General features: G+C 45.2%; 1 long non-coding RNA gene across 1 annotated transcript; it reads left to right on the top strand.

Annotated features, from left to right (window-relative positions):
* The first annotated feature begins 22543 nt into the window (after nt 1-22543).
* On the top strand, nt 22544-23546 carry LOC129356699 (uncharacterized). The gene is made up of 3 exons (XR_008605448.1): nt 22544-23009; nt 23087-23256; nt 23331-23546. It is a non-coding gene; the product is annotated as an uncharacterized LOC129356699 (long non-coding RNA).
* The last annotated feature ends 403 nt before the right edge of the window (nt 23547-23949 follow it).

The raw sequence follows: 23949 nt of genomic DNA, 5'->3' as shown, positions 1-23949 counted from the left end.
CTGATGATAAATCATCATCATGTGTTTCTTTCTGACTAAAACCTTCAGTAAATCAGTTTGTTGCATTTTAAAACCCCAAGACAGTTTGAGACTCAAAACAGAGCCAGGCCTGATCAGTCCAATCCAAATCCAGCCCAGAAAGTCCGGTTTGGCGAGTGACCTCTAATCGACCTCTGACCTCTGGTCCTCCAGACCTCGGTCTGGGGTCGGTTGAAGTGAACTTTGGTTGGTTTGAATGTGAAGTTGCTCTCAGCGTCTTCAGAGGTTTTTGTGTCGTTTCCTGCAGCGCCCCCACAGGCCAGGAGGGGAACAGGTTGGTTGGACTCAGAACAGAGAGAGAAGTGGGTCACCTGGACCAACAGGAGGGAAACAACGGACCGATAAACTCCAGCTGCGTGTTTTTGAATCTGAATATAAAATGTCGAAGCTGCTGTCTGTGAAGTGAGTTCTGACGCAAAGAGATGAACAGAAAAGCATGCCGCACATTTAGGATTTCACATGCAAAAGTGTTTGACATTGGGGGGAAAGTGAACATCTGAAGGTGCATGAAAGGTGCAGCAGGAGTCTCTCTCTCTCTCTCGCTGCCTGGCGGTTTCTCAGCCAGGTACGATGGTGACCCACATACCGAAGATCAAAGACGAGTTACAGTTGAAAAAACTTGAGTTAATCTCCAGGCTGCATTTCACACAGAAACTTCAAGGAACACCATCAGCTTTAAAGATCTGCTGACGCCTTTGGTTCAGAAACACAAACTAACAGAACAGAGAGAAAACGCCATCAGACAGCCGAGAGCAAAACGGTTTTCAGATTCTTCTGGACGTTTCTGCTCTTCATCTCCAGACCACAACAGTCAGAAAGACAAACTGAGAGGCTGGATGAGTTTAGTCTGCAGCGAGTTTCAGGTGAAGTTGACTTTCACGTCTCAGCAGGTCTGCAGGCTTCCAGCCTCCGTCAGTCACTCTGCGCTCCTTCGTCTCCTTTGTTTCCCGCCTGTTGCATCACTGAGTCTTTCTCTGTTTATCTGTGCTGAGAAATCAGTTGCTGAGCTGAACCTTCGTCTTCCCTGAACTTTTTCTCTTCTTTTGTAAAACTGCTAAGTTACGCAACAGCAGAAGCTTGAAGAATCAGACAGAAAACATTTTTCTGAATCCTGCCAGGAACATTTCAGCTGATTCTCTGGTCCACAGAAAGGTCTGAACACAGCACCTGAATGCATCGCCTGAACGCATCGCCTGAACGCAACACCTGAACACAGCACCTGAACGCATCACCTGAACGCATCGCCTGAACACAGCACCTGAACGCATCACCTGAACGCATCGCCTGAACGCATCACCTGAATGCATCGCCTGAACGCATCATCTGAACGCATCGACTGAACACAGCACCTGAACGCATCACCTGAACACAGCACCTGAACGCATCACCTGAACACAGCACCTGAACGCATCGACTGAACACAGCACCTGAACGCATCACCTGAATGCATCGCCTGAACATAGCACCTGAACGCATCACCTGAACACAGCACCTGAACGCATCACCTGAACGCATCACCTGAACGCATCACCTGAACACAGCACCTGAACGCAACGCGTGAACGCATCGCCTGAACACATCACCTGAACACAGCACCTGAACGCATCGCCTGAACGCATCACCTGAACGCATCGCCTGAACACATCACCTGAACGCATCACCTGAACACAGCACCTGAACACATCACCTGAATGCATCACCTGAACGCATCACCTGAACACAGCACCTGAACGCATCGCCTGAACGCATCACCTGAACGCATCACCTGAACGCATCACCTGAACACAGCACCTGAACACAGCACCTGAACGCATCGCCTGAACGCATCGCCTGAACGCATCACTTGAACGCATCACCTGAACACATCGCCTGAACACAGCACCTGAACACATCGCCTGAACGCATCGCCTGAACACAGCACCTGAACACATCGCCTGAACGCATCTCATGAACACAGCACCTGAACGCATCACATGAACACAGCACCTGAATGCATCACCTGAAAACAGCACCTGAACGCATCGCCTGAACACAGCACCTGAACGCATCACCTGAACGCATCACCTGAACACAGCACCTGAACGCATCACCTGAACGCATCACCTGAACACAGCACCTGAACGCATCACCTGAACGCATCAACCGGAACACAGCAACTGAACGCATCACCTGAACACATCGCCTGAACGCATCACCTGAACGCATCGCCTGAACGCATCACCTGAACACAGCACCTGAACGCATCACCTGAACGCATCACCTGAACACAGCACCTGAACGCATCACCTGAACGCATCAACCGGAACACAGCAACTGAACGCATCACCTGAACGCATCGCCTGAACGCATCACCTGAACACAGCACCTGAACGCATCGCCTGAACGCATCACCTGAACACAGCACCTGAACGCATCACCTGAACGCATCAACCGGAACACAGCAACTGAACACATCGCCTGAACGCATCACCTGAACGCATCGCCTGAACGCATCACCTGAACACAGCACCTGAACGCATCACCTGAACGCATCACCTGAACACAGCACCTGAACGCATCACCTGAACGCATCAACCGGAACACAGCAACTGAACGCATCACCTGAACACATCGCCTGAACGCATCACCTGAACACAGCACCTGAACGCATCACCTGAACGCATCAACCGGAACACAGCAACTGAACACAGCACCTGAACACATCGCCTGAACGCATCACCTGAACGCATCGCCTGAACGCATCACCTGAACACAGCACCTGAACGCATCACCTGAACGCATCACCTGAACACAGCACCTGAACGCATCACCTGAACGCATCAACCGGAACACAGCAACTGAACACAGCAACTGAACACAGCACCTGAACGCATCGCCTGAACGCATCGCCTGAACGCATCACTTGAACGCATCACCTGAACACATCGCCTGAACACAGCACCTGAACACATCGCCTGAACACAGCACCTGAACACATCGCCTGAACGCATCTCATGAACGCATCACATGAACACAGCACCTGAACGCATCACCTGAAAACAGCACCTGAACGCATCATCTGAACGCATCACCTGAACGCATCACATGAACACAGCACCTGAACGCATCACCTGAAAACAGCACCTGAACGCATCACCTGAACACAGCACCTGAACGCATCACCTGAACGCATCACCTGAACACAGCACCTGAACGCATCACCTGAACGCATCAACCGGAACACAGCAACTGAACGCATCACCTGAACGCATCGCCTGAACGCATCACCTGAACACAGCACCTGAATGCATCACATGAACGCGGCGCCTGAATGCATCACCAGAACACATCACCTGAACGCATCACCTGAACGCATCGCCTGAATGCATCACCAGAACACATCACCTGAACACATCGCCTGAACGCATCACCTGAACACAGCACCTGAACGCATCACCTGAACACAGCACCTGAACGCATCACCTGAACACAGCACCTGAACACAGCACCTGAATGCATCACCTGAACGCATTACCTGAACACATCGCCTGAACGCATCACCTGAACACAGCACCTGAACGCATCGCCTGAACGCATCGCCTGAACACAGCACCTGAACGCATCACCTGAAGACAGCACCTGAACGCATCGCCTGAATGCATCGCCTGAATGCATCACCTGAACACATCACCTGAACACAGCACCTGAACGCATTGCCTGAACGCATCACCTCAACACAGCACCTGAATGCATCACATGAACGCGGCGCCTGAATGCATCACCTGAATGCATCACCTGAACGCTTCTCCTGTTTTCCCTCCTGAAACTAAGCAACATGCTTTGTCTGTTGCTGAGCAGCTCAACTGGTTCGGCCCGATCTGTGTCGCTGACCTCTGACCTGGGCCTCCTGGACGACGTCTTCATCTTCCCCTGGTTTTTGACGAGTCTCTGCTCCGCCGTTCGTTCTGCTGCCATCAGCATCCAGGATAATGCAAGTGAACGGATAATTACAGTTTATGGGAGTTTAATTTTAATTGGATGTAGCTTATGTTTAATCATCCGTACGTTTTGAAGTGGAGGATTAATGAATGAAAAATGGAGAACAGGCAGAACTGCAGAGCTGCCAAGAAGCAACAACTGAACCTAGAAACTCATCAGCTCGGAGTTTCACTGGATAAATATATACTTACTGCTTCATCACAACCAAGAATATTGAATAAAACTGTTCATGAAACATTTGGAAAGCTAAGCATAAGTCATAAATACAGCAGAACCTTTTCTCGTCAGTAAATATTTTTGAACATATAATGGTTCCTGCTGGAACCTTTGTACTCACCAGTTTCTGGTACGATGGTAATTTGATGCACAGCTACAGCCATGGCTTCTGTCGAGTTAATTCTGTTTCTAAAAAGACTAATTATGTGTTCAAGTTGCACTGAAACCAGTTAACTTATCAGTGAAGCTATGCTAGCCTAAGATAGCATCTCGATGCTAACATATAGCAGCTAATGCTAATGTTAGCATCCACATTTCTGAAGGATTTGCTCAGAGTTGTGTGTAATGTGAATCAGATGAGTGAATAATAATAATCTCCTGGCGTTGTGTTGCGTTGCGTTGCGTTGTTGCGTTGCGTTGTGTTGCGTTGCGTTGTGTTGCTCTGCCAGACTGGTTGCTATAAGTCCTGGTGATGCTCTTGTTGCTGCGATCAGCTTCACGTCTCCATCCTGAGGCTGAACTTCATCTCAGACGTTCGGCTTTTATCTGGGCTTTCTCGAGTACAGATACAGATTTATGAAAGATATTCTTTAGAATCAAATCTCCACAAGCCGCTGAGCGATGGCCGATCACACCAAGACAAATCCATTATTTCCATCTGATCCAGGATTTATTATTAACCAGGATAATATCAAAAGCTAAATATTTAGCTTGCTAACGAATAAATATTCTGCTTGCTAGCAAAATGCAAGCTAACAATCGCCTGTCGATAAGAGGAAGTGGAATATTCCAAAATAATATTTTTGTGTGTGTGTGTCTGTGTGTGTGTGTGAGTGTGTGGGTGTGTGTGTGTGTGTGTGTGTGTGTGTGATCTCTCTGCTGCTAAAACATTTTTTTTAATCACCAACATCTGTGTTGTTAACGTTTACTTGAGTTTAAATAGCAACCGCTTCTGCATCAACATCGAGCCAGTTTGTGAAATAAATATTTAGTTTTCCGAACTAAATTCAAACTAAACTTGAAAACTAAATATCAATTTTATAAACTAAACATTAAGTAGAATATTTAGTTTTTAAATTTTGGCTGAAAAATGAACAGCAATTCCTTTTATGATGATCTAAATAAATCAAATTATCGCTGTTAATTTTTACAGTGTAATGTAACAAAGTGCAGGCCGAGCTGAAGTCCTGCTCTGTTAATAAAAACACATTTTATCGTAGAAAACCTGCTTTTGGTCACTTCAGCTGACGCTCTTTGTTGGTTTTCTACATTTCTTCCTGTTTTTTCCTTTCTGTCTCCATGCAAGTCAGGAAAACATTTTCTGTTTTAAGCCATGAACGCTCCTTCCAGGTCGTCTCCAGGTTTTCAGACTGATGGGGGTCAGAGAGCAGCACAAACCCGTCATTTCCACTCCACAGCTGAGTGGAGAGACAAACAGCGGAGACATCCGCCGCTCGTGTTCGGCTAAATTGAGATCAGATGGAGTGTAGTACTTATGCAGGTCAGTCGCTGCTCCGTGTTTCCATCTGAATTTCACTCTTGACTAAATGTTTTGTGCAGCTGCAGCATCCACCGTGATGCTGCAGCTGGTGGATGCTGCAGCTGTGTGTGTAGGTATGTGTGTGTGTGTGTGTATATGTGTGTGTGCGTGTGTGTGTGTGTATGTGTGTGTGTGTGTGTGTGTGTATGTGTGTGTGTGTGTGTGTGTGTGTGTGTAGTGTGTGTGTGTGTGTAGGTGTGTGTGTGTGTGTGTGTGTGTGTGTGTGTGTGTGTAGGTGTGTGTGTGTGTGTGTGTGTGTGTGTGTGTGTGTAGGTGTGTGTGTGTGTGTGTGTGTGTGTGTGTGTGTAGGTGTGTGTGTGTGTGTGTGTGTGTGTAGGTATGTGTGTGTGTGTGTAGGTGTGTGTGTGTGTGTGTGTTCCTCCATCCTCTTTGTCCCATCTGACCAAACTCCTGTTTCCATGGACATGGAGACATTGAGCTGTTGAACTTTTTCTTTTTCTCTGAGTTTATTGTGATTTAATAACTTTATGAGTTTCTGCTCCAAATGAAACTGATAGGAACGTGTGAGCAGAGGCCGGGTTTCCGCTCCGGGTTTCTTCCTTTCTGGCTGCGTCATCAGTGGGACCTGCGGCCCGGTCCGGTCCAACCCGGTCCAGTCCGGTCCGACCCGGTCCGGCAGAATGAGGCGCGTTCATCAGTTTGATGCTGCAGCAGCATAAACTCTGGCCCCAGAAAAACATCTGAAAATCTGCTGACTCTGCGTTCCTGATCCACCTGAACGCCTCAGCGGCTGTTTGGAGGAAATCGTTACTTAAAAACCAGAACTCCCAGTTGGCTGTAATGGGAACTTTGGGATTAAAACTCTAATAAAAGCAGCATGAAGAGGTTTTTCCCTGCATTCCCAGAATCCTCCGATCCGATTTCCTCCACATCAACAGGACAAATAAGCCTATTGTGCGCTTTTAGTTTTAACGAGACGTTCTTGATTCAGACTGGATGTGAGGCTTAATCAGGCAACAGAGAGCAGCCAGGCACCTGAGGAGCAAAAACAGGCGGGAGGATTTCAACCAATCACTACAGCCACAAGATTCACGGCATCACAACCGATAATAAAAGTAGATTCACGGGAATATTTCTGTAATATTTAGTGAAATAATCAGCAGCTTGTGGAGAAGTTTAAACTTCTGGATCCTTAAACTCGTTTCTATCAGATCAACATAAAACCAACAGAATTTAGTTTGAATGATTTAATCAGATTTAATTCAAAATCTTTGTTTCCTTCCACTGGCTGATGATCATCGATCAGATTTCTCTGAAATCATTTCTGTTTGATGAAAAATATGAAAACATTTCATTTACCTGAGAGAATCAGCAGGAAATCCTTCAGTTTGTTTCCTGCAGCATCGCCAAGAGTTATTACAGCTTTATTGAAACTTAATATTAAAAACTATGAATGTGTTGCAGAAAGAAAACTGAGATTTGTTTTGAGACTGAATCCAAATCTCATTTTCAGTCTCATGCTACAGGAAGTGAAACAATTCAGATCAGAAACAATTTTCACTTCTTTCCATGTGACTTTACACAAAATCAAAAAATGATGACTTTAACCTTTGACCTTTGACCCTGACGGACAGACCTCCAGGTGTCAGTGTGTAGAATATTTTCTGATTTTATTCCAGTGAGGAAACGACCTGCAGACGGGAATCTGGTTCATGAGAGGAAACAGAAACTGATCAAAACTCAGTTTGAACTGAGAAACATGGAAAACTTCACTTCTACAGCCAATCAGGTCCAAAAGTTACAAAGAAACATTTTCACAATCACAGCTGGTTCTGATCTGGGTCCGATCCCCACACTGGCTGATTCCTGGCACAGCTTCTCCCAATGCAGCTGCCAGAAGCCCTCACAATGCGCCGCCGCCGCCATCTGTTTGTGTGAAAACCTTTCAGTCAGAGCGCTGGGCTGCAGCCAGCAGGCGACCCGAACAGAGCCGACAGAAAACCAGGAAGACAACGAGAAACGAGACGAAACGATAAAACAAAATAATAAAACAAAATAATAAAACAAAACCATAAAACAAAACAAAACCATAAAACAAAACAAAACAATAAAACAAAACAAAACAATAAAACAAAAAAAAAACAATAAAACAAAATAATAAAACAAAATAATAAAACAAAATAATAAAACAAAATAATAAAACAAAACAAAACCATAAAACAAAACAAAACAAAACAATAAAACAAAAAAAAACAATAAAACAAAATAATAAAACGAAACAATAAAACAAAACAAAACCATAAAACAAAACAAAACAAAACAAAACAATAAAACAAAAAAAAACAATAAAACAAAATAATAAAACGAAACAATAAAACAAAACAAAACAATAAAACAAAACAAAACGAAACAATAAAAGAACAGACACCCAAAGTGAGGCACAAACATTAAAAGAAGATGTGAGCGATTTGCAGTAAACTTGGTCCAGGAAGCTGAGAGGTTCTGGTCCAAAGTGGTGGGGAAACGATGACAGACTGAAGGTCTGATTAATGACCTCACAGCTGGGATCGGGCCCTTGAGCAAGGCACTTCATCAGTGACCAGGGAAGCTGCTCAGAGGCCAGCAGGCGACTTGAGGTGCCAAGAAGAAAACCAGCTAGAGCAACAAGAAGCTTTTATGAGACGGGGAGATAAATATTCATCACGACATTCAGACGTTCATTGAAACATGGATTCATTCATCACCAAGGAAACCAGTCAGATTTGATTTTTTGAAGTGAAACCTGCAACATGTTAAAGTTTTGAAGTCATGATGCCGACGTCTTTAAATGCTTCAGAACCAAAAACCCGGCAACGTTTCAGTTTTAGTTTCTGATTTTGAGCAACGCAGCAGATTAAAGATCAAAGATCATTTCAGGCTCTAAATAATTACATTGTAATTTAAAACTATATGTGGAGAAAATAAGCAACATTTTCCCTTTAAAAGCCATTTTTGATGCTGAACTATTGAATAAATAAACAACAAATATTTATTTTTAAATCTGTTCTTCAGCCATCAGGTTGGAGAAAAACTTCATTCACGGAGCTTCTTTAGAAATTGACGCTGATGTTAGCTTAGCAACACTAGCATTAGTAATAACTGCTCTATGACAATAGACTGGCATCCTTAAAATTTAATACAAATCTGATTATTATTAAATTCAGCCACCTGCTCCAGTTGGCTGATAGGCTAACTCCTTTTAGCACAATCTGAACACAACTAGCCTTTTCCAGCGTCCAATCAGATGGCTTGGAGCAGGAATGAAAGAAGCTGCTGCTGTTAGCAGACGTAGCTGTGCATCACATTTAGGAGCATAGCAGAAACACACAAATACCAAGGTTCCAGCAGGAACTTTTGATATATATAAAAACATCATTAATTGTGTTACCATTTTTAACAAAACAAAAACTGTAATGTTTTAATATTCTGTAATTAATGAATCAAACTGAATGCGTTAAAGTCCCATAGTTTTATATTTATGTCCAGGTCAACAGTGGGAGTTTAAGGAGGACACATACTTAGCTTGTTTATCCCAACTTTAACACATATTTTATGATTGATGTTTGTATATTGTGGGTTCCTTGGTGCTGCTGCTGATCAATCATCCTCCTCTTCATGCTCCATTTACTGCATCCAATTTATTTTCCTCCATGGCTGCACACCTGTTCCACCTCCGCCTGTTTTTATTTCCACAGAACGAGATATTATTTGTTGCCGAAAGCAGACGTGGCATTATTATTAAATTTTAAAGATGCCAGTCTATTATCATAGAGGCAGTTATTACTATTCAAGGCATTTCTTCTTCTTCCATCTCATTAATGTGTTTGGTTCCTTTCTCCTCCCACAGGAGTGGAAAAATCAATCCAACATGCAGCTCTAGTGGGAAACAAGTTGTTAACTCTGAGGAGTTTATACAATTATTTTAAAGAGCAGATAAAAATCCTCAAACAATCACAGGAATTTGTGGAAACACCAAAAACGCAGCAGTTTGTGCCTCCATGTTTTCAGCAGAACCATCATGCAGACCTGCAGCTGTCAGACTGCAGCTCGTTTCTAACAGGGCTGCAACCTTAACTCATTCATTTAATTCATTCATTTGATCTATTTTAACATGTTAAAAAGTTTAACACAATAAATCACATTTTGTTACATGCAAAAGTTCCAGACGGACCTTTTTGTTCATGTTTCTGGAACACCTGTAAATCTGGCGCGCAGCGACGACCGCTAACCGCAGCGACGACCGCTAACCGCAGCGACGACCGCTAGCCGCAGCGACGACCGCTAACCGCAGCGACGACCGCTAGCCGCAGCGACGACCGCTAACCGCAGGGACGACCGCTAGCCGCAGCGACGACCGCTAGCCGCAGCGACGACCGCTAACCGCAGCGACGACCGCTAGCCGCAGCGACGACCGCTAACCGCAGCGACGACCGCTAGCCGCAGCGACGACCGCTAACCGCAGGGACGACCGCTAGCCGCAGCGACGACCGCTAGCCGCAGCGACGACCGCTAGCCGCAGCGACGACCGCTAACCGCAGCGACGACCGCTAGCCGCAGCGACGACCGCTAGCCGCAGCGACGACCGCTAACCGCAGCGACGACCGCTAACCGCAGCGACGACCGCTAGCCGCAGCGACGACCGCTAACCGCAGGGACGACCGCTAGCCGCAGCGACGACCGCTAGCCGCAGCGACGACCGCTAACCGCAGCGACGACCGCTAGCCGCAGCGACGACCGCTAACCGCAGCGACGACCGCTAGCCACAGCGACGACCGCTAACCGCAGCGACGACCGCTAACCGCAGCGACGACCGCTAGCCGCAGCGACGACCGCTAGCCGCAGCGACGACCGCTAGCCGCAGCGACGACCGCTAACCGCAGCGACGACCGCTAGCCGCAGCGACGACCGCTAACCGCAGCGACGACCGCTAACCGCAGCGACAACCGCTAACCGCAGCGACGACCGCTAGCCGCATCGACGACCGCTAACCGCAGCGACGACCGCTAGCCACAGCGACGACCGCTAACCGCAGCGACGACCGCTAACCGCAGCGACGACCGCTAGCCGCAGCGACGACCGCTAACCGCAGGGACGACCGCTAGCCGCAGCGACGACCGCTAGCCGCAGCGACGACCGCTAACCGCAGCGACGACCGCTAGCCGCAGCGACGACCGCTAACCGCAGCGACGACCGCTAACCGCAGCGACGACCGCTAGCCGCAGCGACGACCGCTAACCGCAGGGACGACCGCTAGCCGCAGCGACGACCGCTAGCCGCAGCGACGACCGCTAGCCGCAGCGACGACCGCTAACCGCAGCGACGACCGCTAGCCGCAGCGACGACCGCTAACCGCAGCGACGACCGCTAACCGCAGCGACGACCGCTAACCGCAGCGACGACCGCTAGCCGCATCGACGACCGCTAACCGCAGCGACGACCGCTAGCCACAGCGACGACCGCTAACCGCAGCGACGACCGCTAACCGCAGCGACGACCGCTAGCCGCAGCGACGACCGCTAACCGCAGCGACGACCGCTAGCCGCAGCGACTTCTCTGGGTGCAGAGGATTCATTTCTGTTTCCAAATGATCTGATTGGATGTGGAAAAGATTATAGATGTGTTCAAATTGTGCTGATTTGCTTAGCAGCAAAGCTAAGCTAGCCTAAAATAGCATTTCGATGCTAAACACATAGCAGCAGCAGAGACACTAACGCTAATTTCAGCACATTTCACAATTTAGCGGCAAAAATGGTTTTAGGATTGAAAATGTTGCTCAATATATCACTATATAGTGTTAGATTAATTAAGGTTAACAGCTGCTGAAGCTCCGCCCACTCTGAACTTTACGTCTTCCTGTTCCAGGTCTGGAAGCCAGTCGCTGACCTCCACCTTCAGCTCCTGACCTTCAGTGACCTTCGGCTCTAGTTTCAGCTCTAGTTTCGGCTCGATGCGAGTTCTTGCAGAACTTATGATGAAAAGTCTCTGAGATCTGAACTGAATCCTCTGATATTGTTGGATGAATTTCAGCTCTGATGTCTTCATGACTCCGTTATGTAAATAATATCGCTTGAGGCTCTCAGAAGCTAAAGATGCGGCTCTGCAGTCTGGTTCGTCAGACCGTCAGTTCCAGGAACTCCTCTGACTCAGACTGACTCTGGCATCTTCACCATCTTCCTTCAACGCTGCCGTTTCTGTTTCTACATGTAAGGATGAAAAAATCGACCCAAAACAATTTTTTAACACAAAAACAATCCGACATGTTCCAGTTCCAGATGTGGATTTGAACCGTGGATCATTTCTAACGTTTCATTTCTCATCGCTGACATGAGACATGCAGACGCGGTAAACACTGCCTGAACGTTAATGACCTGATGAAAGCAGTGTGGGTCAGTGAACGCATCACATCCCATCCCCCCTGCTCCTGGTTGGATGTTGCTACTGATGGAAACGTTGAAGGCGATGACAGGAAGTGGTGTCGGGGCGATGGTTAGTTTTTCTTGGTTCAGTTGATGTTCAGAAAACGTCCTGATGAATCCAACGCTCTGCTGCTAGCTCAGCCTCGATGCTGAGCGCTAGCGCCACCATGGCTGAACTATGAATATCTCATGATTTAATGATTTATATTGGAACCAAAGTTATTTCATTTAATGGAAACAATAAAGTTGTGAAATTTTTTTTTATATCAGCAGTTGATTGAATCGCAGCTTTTCAGACAGGAAGTGTTGTGAGCCGAACTTCCTGTGTTTTCAGTGTTATTGAGCGCTGCAGCCCGACGGCCACATGAGGCACATCTGTTTCTGCTGCCGCCCCCCGATCCGCTCACTGCCATCCAGATCTCCTCCTCGCCGTCGCTTTTCATCTTTTCTCCGTTTTTCCTTCTTTGATCGTCACAAATCCACTCCTCTTCCTTCTTCCCACTCTCTCTTTATCCTCCGTGTAATCATGTTCTCTTCCTTCTCACCGCCCCCTCTCTCTCTCCTCTCTGCACGTCGTGATGTTTGGACAGAAAGCAGATTCCCCCTCGTTTATTCACACCCACTGGCTGCAGCAGCGTTTCCTTCTGTTGTTTACATGTTTACAGGCTTAAGGGCAGGTTTGGTTTTTGTCACAGTTTCTCCTCAGACTAAAACAGAGTAACACAAAGTTTCAGGGTGGACTCCCCAGGAGGGGACCGCGGCTGCGGCGCGGCTGCGGCGCGGCTGCAGCCTCTGATTGGAGGAGGACCGAGTCTGACTGGGATCTGAGCAGGAAAACCTGAAAATTGAAATCAGAGATGAGTCGGAGCTTTGCAGCATCACGACGCGCTCTACACCGCAATGCTTGCTGGGAAACTGACCCAGGGAACTGATCTTCACCAGGATGCTGCATGATGCTGCATGATGCTGCCACCACTGACCACCGAATCATCCGTTAACTTCGATCGCTGGCCTTTCATCACTGATCAATGATATATTTATCAGTGAATGCAGAGCGTTGCTGTTTCCATCTGTAACCGAGTCAAACACCGGCGCCATCTTGTGACGTAATGAGGGAAACAAACCGTTAAAAACTGAACACAGAAACAGAAGCTTAGAGCGATTTCAGATTTAGTTTGATTTTTCTACTTGATAAGTGAACAGATTTATAATCTTGTGGGATTATCAGTCGACTTCTGGCTGCATGCAGAAAGAACAAAATATTTAAACTATTTACAGTCACGCTAATAAATGTATTCACCACCAGCAGCCAGCGCAGATCACCTCTCATTGACTGGCGCAGGGCATTCTGGGTAACCAGAGCTAACATGCTAGCCTAGCGCTAGCAGCAGAAATGGCTCCTGGTCTTCAGCCAAAGACTAAAGAGAAATTCTCCATCTTGTTTCATCTGGTGAAACAGGAAGTTGCTCTCAGTGTCTTCAGAGGTTTTAGTGTCGTTTCCTGCAGTGGTTGTTGGTGCAGCGCCCCCACAGGCCAGGAGGGGAACAGGCTGGTTGGACTCAGAACCACAGCAGCTGGAGGTGGAGCAGATGTTCTGGTTCCAGTAGAACCGGGTCGACCATCAGGGGGGAAACATCTATAATCTAATTATTGGTTGTTTAGAGTAAAATCTGAGTCAGATTAACTTCATCGTGAATAATTCTTGACTTCCTGTTGATTCTGACTCATTTTTCTGCTTCCAAACTGAATTCTGGGAGAATGAAGCTCCGATTTGTCGTAAAGTGCCATGAAGAAGAAAACATCGTTGACAAAACCCCACAGAGGCGACATTATCCCTGCAGGAAGCTGGGATAACATCACACAGCTCAGGATCTAATCCGAGAAGACACAGCGGCTTCCACAGAGGAGGATCAGGCTGAGCGCGTTCAGAGGAGCTGCAGCGAGTAATGAAGATAAAGACGGAGGAGAACAGGAAGCTGGAGTCTCACGCTGTTATCTGATTCAGCTCACAGCCTCGCTGCAGGCTCAGCGCCGCAAACGCTTCACATTTCCATCCAGCGCTGGAGGATCAGGGGAAGGAAGGAAGTCATCATCCTGACGCCTGGCGCCCGGACCCGCTGCTGTCCAAACACACCAAACTGGTTCTGTTCCACCAAACTGGTTCTGCTCCTCCTCCTGCTCCTCCTGCTCCTCCTGCTCCTCCTGCTCCAGTCTGGAACATAAATGGAGACATTAATGGATCTTTTATGAAACGTTGATTTGAGTTTTTAGCTGCTTTTCTTTCAATCTCTTCTGACCTGCTGCAGGTTGTTTCTCCTCAGACGGATGAGAGTCGGTGACGACGAAGCAAAGAGCTTCACCTCCATCCTGGGCGTTAGCCCAGATGCATCATGGGAATTGTGTCTGATCTGCAGCACAGACAGGAAGCTTCCAGTAGTTTAAATGTTTTCTCTGTTTCACTGAATTACTGAGCAGAAACTGAAAGTCCCAACATGGAGGAACTAAAAGGCGACTCTTCAGAATTACTGCAGAAAAATGAGAAAAAACAACTTGATGAATTTCAGCCTGTTGATGGTCAGGTTTAAACCTCTTCAGTTTAATCTTTGTTCTGTTTTGCGTTTTGCTGAGCCTTCGTGACCCGATCCGGTTCTTCAGGAGCCGCCATCTTTAAAGTGGGAGCCACTTTACTGCTGGACTCTCAGTTGGAGCAGATTTCAGACTCCTTGGTTGATGAAGTTTATGACTGAACCTCGGTGTCGGTTCTGAAAAGACGATCCGGAAGGATCGGCCCTCTGAACCCTTCACAGGGCCGCTGATGGTCCCGGGAACCGCAGCTTGGTCACCCTGCTGTGGGGAAAGTTTGGATGTGATCCTGTGTCTGCTGTGCAGCCTGACCGCGTCGTTCCTGTCGGGTTTCTTCCTGAACGGACGCGGCGGCAGCGTGTAGCGACTCCCTTTGGTTCTTTCATTCAGTTGGTGTCGGGAGTCGATGTGATGGGCTGGGAGGTCCTGCCCGCCTCGCTCCTCTCTCTCGCCGCTCCTTCCCAGGAGATTCGGAGACTGGACTCACAATGTGACAGCCGAGGAAAGGCCTGCCACTCTGCTGTCCGCGCCGCCGCTCCTTTAAACCGCCTCAAGTGAATCTCGCTGGATCTTTTTGTCTTTCTGGCTGTCATGCAGCTTTCTGAGCGCCTTTGTTCACAAAGTCCTGAACTTCTCTTCCTGTCACATGTTCAGCGAATAAAACAAAGAGCTCAGACTCTTCTGGACCTTTCAGGGTGAAAATCTCTGGCACACTTTCACAAACCTGAATAAATAAGTAGATTTCTGCTCTTATGATGAGGTTTCTGTTCCTCATGCCAATAAAAAAGTCTTTTCTGTCAGTCAGACAGCAGCATCACTCACAGATCCTGTGAACTCAATCTGTGGATTATTGAAGACTTGTTGGGAAAGATGGTTGATAGATTAAAGGGAACCTGATTCACTTCCTGTTAAGCTAATAGGAATAAAACATCTTCATTACATTTTGTGTTGCTCCAGTGTCTCTGCTGGCCACGCCCCCACATCAACGTTTACAACGGCTGCAAACAGAAGCACGGTTTCATACGGCTGGATGTCTGGAGCAGGAAGTGGAGCTTTCTGGATGCAGCAGCGTTTCTGAACGGCGAGACACAAAACACTTCCTGGTTTGTGAAACCGCTCGTTTTCCAGACACCAAAAAACATGAATCACTGCCAGGAAACGACTGCAGGGTTTTCTGTCATGGCTAGAATCAGTAGAGACCCAGATGGAAGAGCAGAAACATGCAAAATGTAAATGTAGGACAATAAATACTCCTTAAATGTAAGGAGGTTCTGGAATGTTAAAAGGAAACGTTTAAACCTGACAGGGAGCCAGAGTCGAACAAAAACAGGAATCCTGAGGAAAATTCATCAGAATGAAAAGGAGAACTGAGGAGGAAACCAGGAAGGAGAGGAAATGGCACAGGGGGCGAGCGAGAGCCCGAACAGGAAGTAGGAAAATGAATCAAACAAAGAGACACAAAAACTAGAATCCATGAGGAGAAACTGAACTAAAGTAAAACGGAGACCAGATCAAATAATACATCATTTGATAAATTGGTAAAAACACTGAAATAAATCTGGCTTTGGGTTTAGGTATGACATCATCCATCGTGTCCCATCAGTCATCACCATTTCAACGTGAGGAAAACGTTTTCATATCTGATTTGAGGTGAATGTTGGTGCGTCTCGGCAGCCTGGTGCATTCTGGGACATTTAGCTGGGAACGGCAGCCATGATGCAGAAATGACCCCTGGTCTCCTCCCAGTGATCCCAGCAGCTTCCCAGCTTATTATCCTGTCAGAACCAGAGGAGGGAGCGAGTGCGGCCTCAGACGGCGGCGAGTCGCCGCCCAGCGATCCTCTGAGATCAGCTGATTAATCTCCACCTGCAGGGATTGTGGGTAATGCCTCTGCTTCCTCAGCGTCGCTCCATAGCAGTGAAACTGTCCTGAAGCTCTGCAGTCCATCATCCACTTTCATTATGTGACACAAACAGCATCAGTGTCCAGGAGACGAATGTCTTCTTCTTTAAAAACCACAACGCTACGCCGGAGAAACAAAACGCCTAAATTATGAAGAAACGCCGATGAACGCGCCGGACGGATCTGACATGGTGATGAAACCTGCTGCAAACTGACAGGAAGTGAGGCGGTTAAATATTGATTAGTCATGTGGGGACACTTCCTGGAGCCAAGCTCAGCCTGAGCGTCTGGTTTACGCTCCAACCCAGATGACAAGTAAAAACTTTTATTTCTGGTTCTGAAAAGTCGTTTCCATTTCAGAAAGGTGAAGGTTAGTCCAGAACCTGGACAGATTTTAGCTTCAGATTTGTATTTTTTGGCTGGAATCTGATTTTTTCTGCATTATTGTTGCCGATACTCATAAATCTGAGCAGTTGGACTTCAGTGTGAACCGTTTCCAACTGCAGTGAAGCTCGCAGCACACACACAGCGACAGGCCGAGTCTTTACTTCCTGCTTCTTTTCCACTGAATTCTGAAGGATTTTCCTGTGGACTTTGTTTTCAGTGAGATTTTCAGCAGGTTTGCTTCCAGCCTGAGCTCACGTTGCGACGCAGCGACTGTCAGGATGGGGAGTGTGTTCACCGCCACAAGGTCAGCTCAACCCACCCACATTTATGACATCCTACTCTCTACTGCCGCTTCTCCTTCCACATAAGAAAATCACACACTTCATTTCCAATGAGCACACGCATGCATGCAGCAGCACTCAGACCGCCTCTTTACGTCCATCTATCTGCCAGAGCAGAACTCCAGCGAGACGCTGACTGAAGCCTGCAGCGTGAACACACTACATGAACACACAACATGAACACACTACATGAACACACAACATGAACACACAACATGAACACACTACATGAACACACAACATGAACACATAACATGAACACACAACATGAACACACTACATGAACACACAACATGAACACATAACATGAACACACAACATGAACACTACATGAACACACTACATGAACACACACACTCCAACACCGGCAGAGAAACGCAGCAAGCCATCAGGAAAAGACTCATTTTACCAAGGAGCATTAGCATTAGCATTAGCATTAGCATCTCCTAAAAGTTGAACCTCCCTCAAGCTGTGAACAGGCAGAGTAAGAAACTGGAGTTTAGTTTTCATTTCTGTTTCTGCTCTGGCGATTTGCTCCTGCTTTTCTCATGTTGCATTTATTATTTTAAGGTATAAATACCTTTTTAGCTTGTTATCCACAGTTCATATTGTTTAGTGGGTCATCAAAGCCTCTGAATCTCAGATCCTTTTAAATTAGGATGAACTTTCCTGCTGCTGGTTTTGGTCCGAGGAGGAATGGTGTCATGTTCTGACCCAGTTCTACTGGCTAATTCAAAATCACTGCAATTACTTCATTCAATTAAAAAAAGAATCGGACGAAAGAGAACAAAGTCCGCTCTCTTTAGAAACAAATGAGGAGAAAATATGTAGGTAATTCATAAGAATCTCCACTTTGTGCATCACTGTGTTCCTGCTGAGTCGGGATAAATGAAGGTCAACTCATTGTGAAAATCTTCTGCTAATATTTAACAGTTCTGAGAATTGTTGCAGAAACAAAACTCTGGAGCTGCACATAAAAGCTTTAAATGAGCCGTGTAATCTGTAATTTATTCCAAACCGCTGAAATATTTAGTCTGCACAACACAGAGACTTGATCTGAACAAAAACAGGAAGTTAAATGGCTGCATAAATATCCTGCCTGGTCAGAAAAACTCAGAAAACACTGAAAACATTGAAAACACTGAAAACACTGAAAAACATTGAAAACATTGAAAACACAGAAAACATTGAAAACATTGAAAACACAGAAAACATTGAAAACACAGAAAAACTCCTTCAGGACTTCAGAAAATGTTTCCTCAGGTTCTGTTTCATCTCCACACGTTTGATTTTCTGAACTTTTTAAAATAATTTCAATGTTTTCAGACCAAAGTTACTTTCAGTTTTAGATAAACACTCGTAATAAAACTACACTGGTTTTTAACATGTATACTTTATAACATACTGTGGTTCTATTATGCATCTTTTGAATAAATATTAATTTTACTTCATGCTAATAACTCTGAATTCTAGGCTTAGGGTTTATTTTTCTCTAGATAAATATAAAACCATATCCGGGATCAAATGGGTTATTATTGGAAAAAAGGATCATTTGAAAAACTGAAGTGAACAAATCAGTGGCATGTAAATATATTCATATAAAATGTTGCCATTTTAATAAATGAGAGGATTATGAAAGTTCATTTGTGCCAGAAGTTCATTAAATAAACTAGTTTCACACATGCAGATGTTTTGAAACTTATTTGGTAATTGTCATGAAATGGTGTTTGCGGTGGTCAGGCAGACGCTGGAGACCCAGGTAAGTGAACGGTGGTGTAATTTAATAACAAAATAGTCCACAAAAACACAGTCAATAAACGGAGTCCGCGGCCAGGCAGCGCGGCTGAGCGGAAGCCAGGGCTCACACCGGCAGCAACTGGTCTTAAGGGCGGCACAAAACAAACGAGCAACGACAATCTGACAAGGACCCGACGAGGAACAGAGGACACAGGAGGGACTAAATACACTGGGTAATCAGGGGAACGAGACACACCTGGGAACAATCAAGGGGAAGACAGGACAACGAGGAGACTCAGGACACAGAAACAGAATAAAACACAGAACCTGACAGTAATTATGATGAGTTTCTGCTTCAACACATGAAAACAATCAGAAATCCACAAATCCTAATGAAAATTATGCTTAAAGGTTATTATTTTCAAAATGTAAGTTTAATCTGATAACATCAAAACATGTGCTCTAATTTTAAATATTGTTCATCCTTTGTCCATTTGCTTTATCTGCTGTTTTATTTATGTTTTAGAAACATAAATAAATTCAGTCCCAGAAACATGAAATCAATTAAAAAGGTTTCAGCAGGTGAACGTCAGAAACCTGCAGATTAGTTTCTGTCCTGATGAATGCAAATCCAATTTAGCCTCTTTGCCTGAATGTGGGAGCAGAAGCTGCAGAGCGAGTCGAGCCGCACGACAAATGCACAAACGCATCATCATAATCTCAGATTCAAAGTCTAATATCTGCTGAAGTTTTTATCAGAAATATCCCATAAATCCAGAGGATGTTGAGATCAGCAGCAGAACCTTTTCATTCAAATCTGATAATGAAACTGATTCCCTTCATTTATTTGGTAGGAACAATGAACATTAATTAATATTTAGTTAAAACATAAATATTAATGAGTATAAATGATTTTGTGCAGTGAAAATCACTAAACTGCACAACTTTTCTCAAATAATACCAAAAATTCAAACAGTAAATGCAAGACAAGGAAACGACACAATGATAAAATCATAAGAAGAGATTTAGGAAAATGCAGCGGTGCGTTCAGGTGACGTCGTTCTTCTGGCTGCTTCTGAAAGCGTCTCATCAGTTTGTGGGACAGGATTTCATGTCGGCGTCAGAACAAAACCTCAAACTCCCACAGAACAACAGGAAGTCTTAATAAACCTGGCAGGTTTATTAATGCCTGCTTATTAAACCTGTCAGTTGTTCAGTAAACAGATTAAAATGCTTCATTTTTCTGACTGCAGCTGATGATTCACAGCAACGCTCGGCTTGAGAGGATGAAACTGATCTTTTCTTGGAGTCACCCTGAAGACTCTGGTAATTTTGCATCAGTCACTCCTCATTGACTTTGCACTAAAAGCCAGCAGGATAATTGGGCCATTACAGGAAAACATGGACGTCTCTTTACTGAAGGGAGGCTGCAGGATGAACTCATCAGCCGCTACGTGGTTTCACTGTGAGGAGGATCGCTGCCCGTTATTCACGTTCTTCCCTCTGAATGTTTTACTGGATATTTGCTCTACAGCTGGAAACATTTAGTCGCTCCACTAGATAAAAACTTAAAACCTGGAAATTATTCTAATGTGAGACAATGATCTCCTGCATCACTTTTCATTTATTTGACCTTTTATCTCTGAAATGTTTCATATTACAGAAATCCAAAGACAACCTGAGGAATTTCTAAACGTCCAAATGAGGAACAGATGACTGCAGTGTGAAAGCAGCAAGCAAAGAAAAACAGAAAATAAATCTAAGATAATAAATATATAACAAGACAAGAATAATAATGAAACTAGAATCAAGACATCAAAACATCTGATAAAATCAACATGTGGTGCAAAATCTAGAGTCACAGATCTAGAGTCACAGACCTAGAGTCACAGATATAGATCTAGTCACAGATCTAGATCTAGAGTCACAGATCTAGAGTCATAGATCTAGAGTCATAGATCTAGGGTCACAGACCTAGAGTCACAGATATAGATCTAGTCACAGATCTAGATCTAGAGTCACAGATCTAGATCTAGAGTCACAGATCTAGAGTCACAGATCTAGATCTAGTCACAGATCTAGATCTAGAGTCACAGATCTAGAGTCATAGATGTAGAGTCACAGATCTAGAGTCATAGATCTAGAGTCACAGATCTAGAGTCATAGATCTAGAGTCACAGATCTAGAGTCATAGATCTAGAGTCACAGATCTAGAGTCATAGATCTAGGGGCCCTGTGGGGGGTCCCCTGTGGGGCCCTGAATTATTCACGCTGCACGAATCCAACAAAATGAATCTGTTTTATTTGCAGACAACAAAAATGTCTGCAGCCTGTAAATATGCAAAAGATATTTTCAGACTGGTGGCAATAAAACCAGCAGAGAAACGATGTGAAGATCCTCAAACTGTGAAAATATTTAGTTTTTCTGCCTGTGGAGAGAAACTGAAATGCAGGATGAGGAGATATCACCCAGATGAAAGAACTGAAGCAGAGAATATTTTGAATAGAAGTTTAAAACCAGACAAACGACTGCAGACGGATCCACGACGAGTTTGGTTTTTATCTATTCTTGTTTCTTTCCCATTGCAGATACTGGAGGAAAATCTGCAAACTTAGAGCAAAAATGAATCATTCGGATTTTTGAGCATGAGAGAGAAAACAAGGAGTTCAGTTTCCAAAGTCATATTTTCACCTGGTTATTCAGTCATTCATAAATGTCAAGCTAAATATTTGGCTTGCTACTAAATATTTAGCTAATGTGTAAATTCAGTCGCCGATAACTGGAAGTGGACTACCAAAATAAAAGCTTAATAAACTCCTGCTGTCGAATCGCTTCATGTTTCGTCTTCATCGTCTTTTCTTGTCCAACATTCAGCTGAAAACCAGGAAAAAAGGTTTGAAAGACAATCCAGATGTTTAGCAACAGATGAGTCCAGATAAAGCTTTATTTTGATAGTCCACTAACATGTGAATGTGCATCTTAAACCAATAAATAAATATTTCCTTTACCAATAATATTTATTCAACTTTGACATTTTGTAGATGAGTTAATAATATTTATTGTAAAGCTTCTATAAAGAGCAAGAACCTCCGAAATATGAAGATTATGAAGAATAATCTTCCATGTTTTTGTTTTCTGATTGTCTTAATAACTCAGATTATTGCTGTTAATTCAGAGATTAACTTTACAAAGAGATTTTTCTGTTTCAGTCTTTTATTTTCCAGGCTTGTTTGAAGCAAAGTAATAAACTAAACTTCTCCCTGTGGTCAGTGTGAAAAACGGTTTGATCTGATAGCCCAGAAACACACACACACACACACACACACACACACACACACACACACACACACACACACACTGCTGTCTGTTGATCCTCTCCTGTATCTCTGCTGGTTTTCTTCTCTTATCTGGTTGATCTGCAGCAACAGGGTCAGATACCTGTTATCTGGTCCAATCGGACCCAAACGGACCCAAAAGGATCCAAACAGACCTGCCTGCACTCCGAGAGGGGACGGGGCGGGATGCTGTAAATGAGATGGAGGCAGGTATTATCCATTTCAGAGACGTATGGAGGTCCAAGGACAGCGCCAGCAGGGTAAACAATGCTTACAGGAGGCGTGATGATGTGGGCAGAGTGAGGGATGGCGGCGGCTGCAGCAGGCTGCTGCAGGCGGCTGCTGCAGGCAGCCGGCGTTAATGATGGAACTGCTTCTGTTAGGATTCAAGTTGGTGTGTGCTCCTCGGAATAGACAATCTTCGTGGGAGCGTTCCGGCAGGCTGACGCACCTGAAGCGGATTTCTGAAATCGGCTGCAGGATTCTTAAGAAGCGGTGGAGCAGCCATTCATCGCTCGATGGTCCCACTTGTTGGTCAGAGTCAATCCCAAGGTTTTGCCAAGCTTCACGTTGACCAAGGACTAAGTTAATCTTTGTATTGTTTTTCTCAGATTTTGGATGCTCTGCCTGGATCCAGCTAGGAACCACGCCCACCCGAACACTGACACCGATCGCCCTCCGGACTAAACGCTCTCGTCTGCCGCCTGAGCCCGCAACCTTCTCGGAGCCTTTGCACCAACGGATCCTACCTCCTCCTCGGCAATCCTCCATCAGATGATCTGTAAGCCTTCCCTCCACTTCCCTGTCAAGATCCTCTCACTCCCGCTCCTACTAACCTCTCCCCTCTCCAAGCAGTACCTGAGCCGCCCAGCCGCTCCGATCCCAGAGGACAACTTAGGCTCAACATATTCAATAATAACTGTAACTAAATCTTTGAATCAAAACCTTCCGGTCTGATGTCTAAACCTGCATGTGGGTAAAGAAACTCAAATCCAACATGACAGCTTCATGAACAATGCGGCTCCTGGTGGCTTTGTTGGCTCACAGCTTCTGCTTTTTCTGACTCTGCTGCTCCAAGAAAAGAAAAACTAGTTTTGGTTTTAACTCCAGCTAAACTCTGTGTGTGTCTGAATCGGCTGCTTCCTGGATTTATATCCTGATAGAAACTGCTGCCATCATGTTTCACTGACAATGAGGCTAAAATCATCAGATCCGCTTTTCTAACTGGACGGATGTTCAGGAAAATCCATCCTAATCGTTCAGATGAATGTTGGTTGGACAGAAACGTCTCCGTTTTCTACCAAAACCAGAACCAGAACCGGCTGTGCGGGACGAACACGGCTAACACGCCTGAGCAGGTTGATGTGAAATAAGACACACGAGATTTTACATGTTAAATTTTCAAAATAAAACTGATATGTGTTTGGTTTGTTGGGTTTCATTCTGATCTCTGTTTTAATGAATTTGCTGCTGA

This window comes from Poeciliopsis prolifica, unplaced genomic scaffold (genome assembly GCF_027474105.1).
Source record: "Poeciliopsis prolifica strain line A6 unplaced genomic scaffold, Auburn_PproV2 SCAFFOLD187, whole genome shotgun sequence".
Lineage (NCBI taxonomy): Eukaryota > Metazoa > Chordata > Actinopteri > Cyprinodontiformes > Poeciliidae > Poeciliopsis > Poeciliopsis prolifica.
This window is presented reverse-complemented; position numbering and strand designations above follow the sequence as displayed.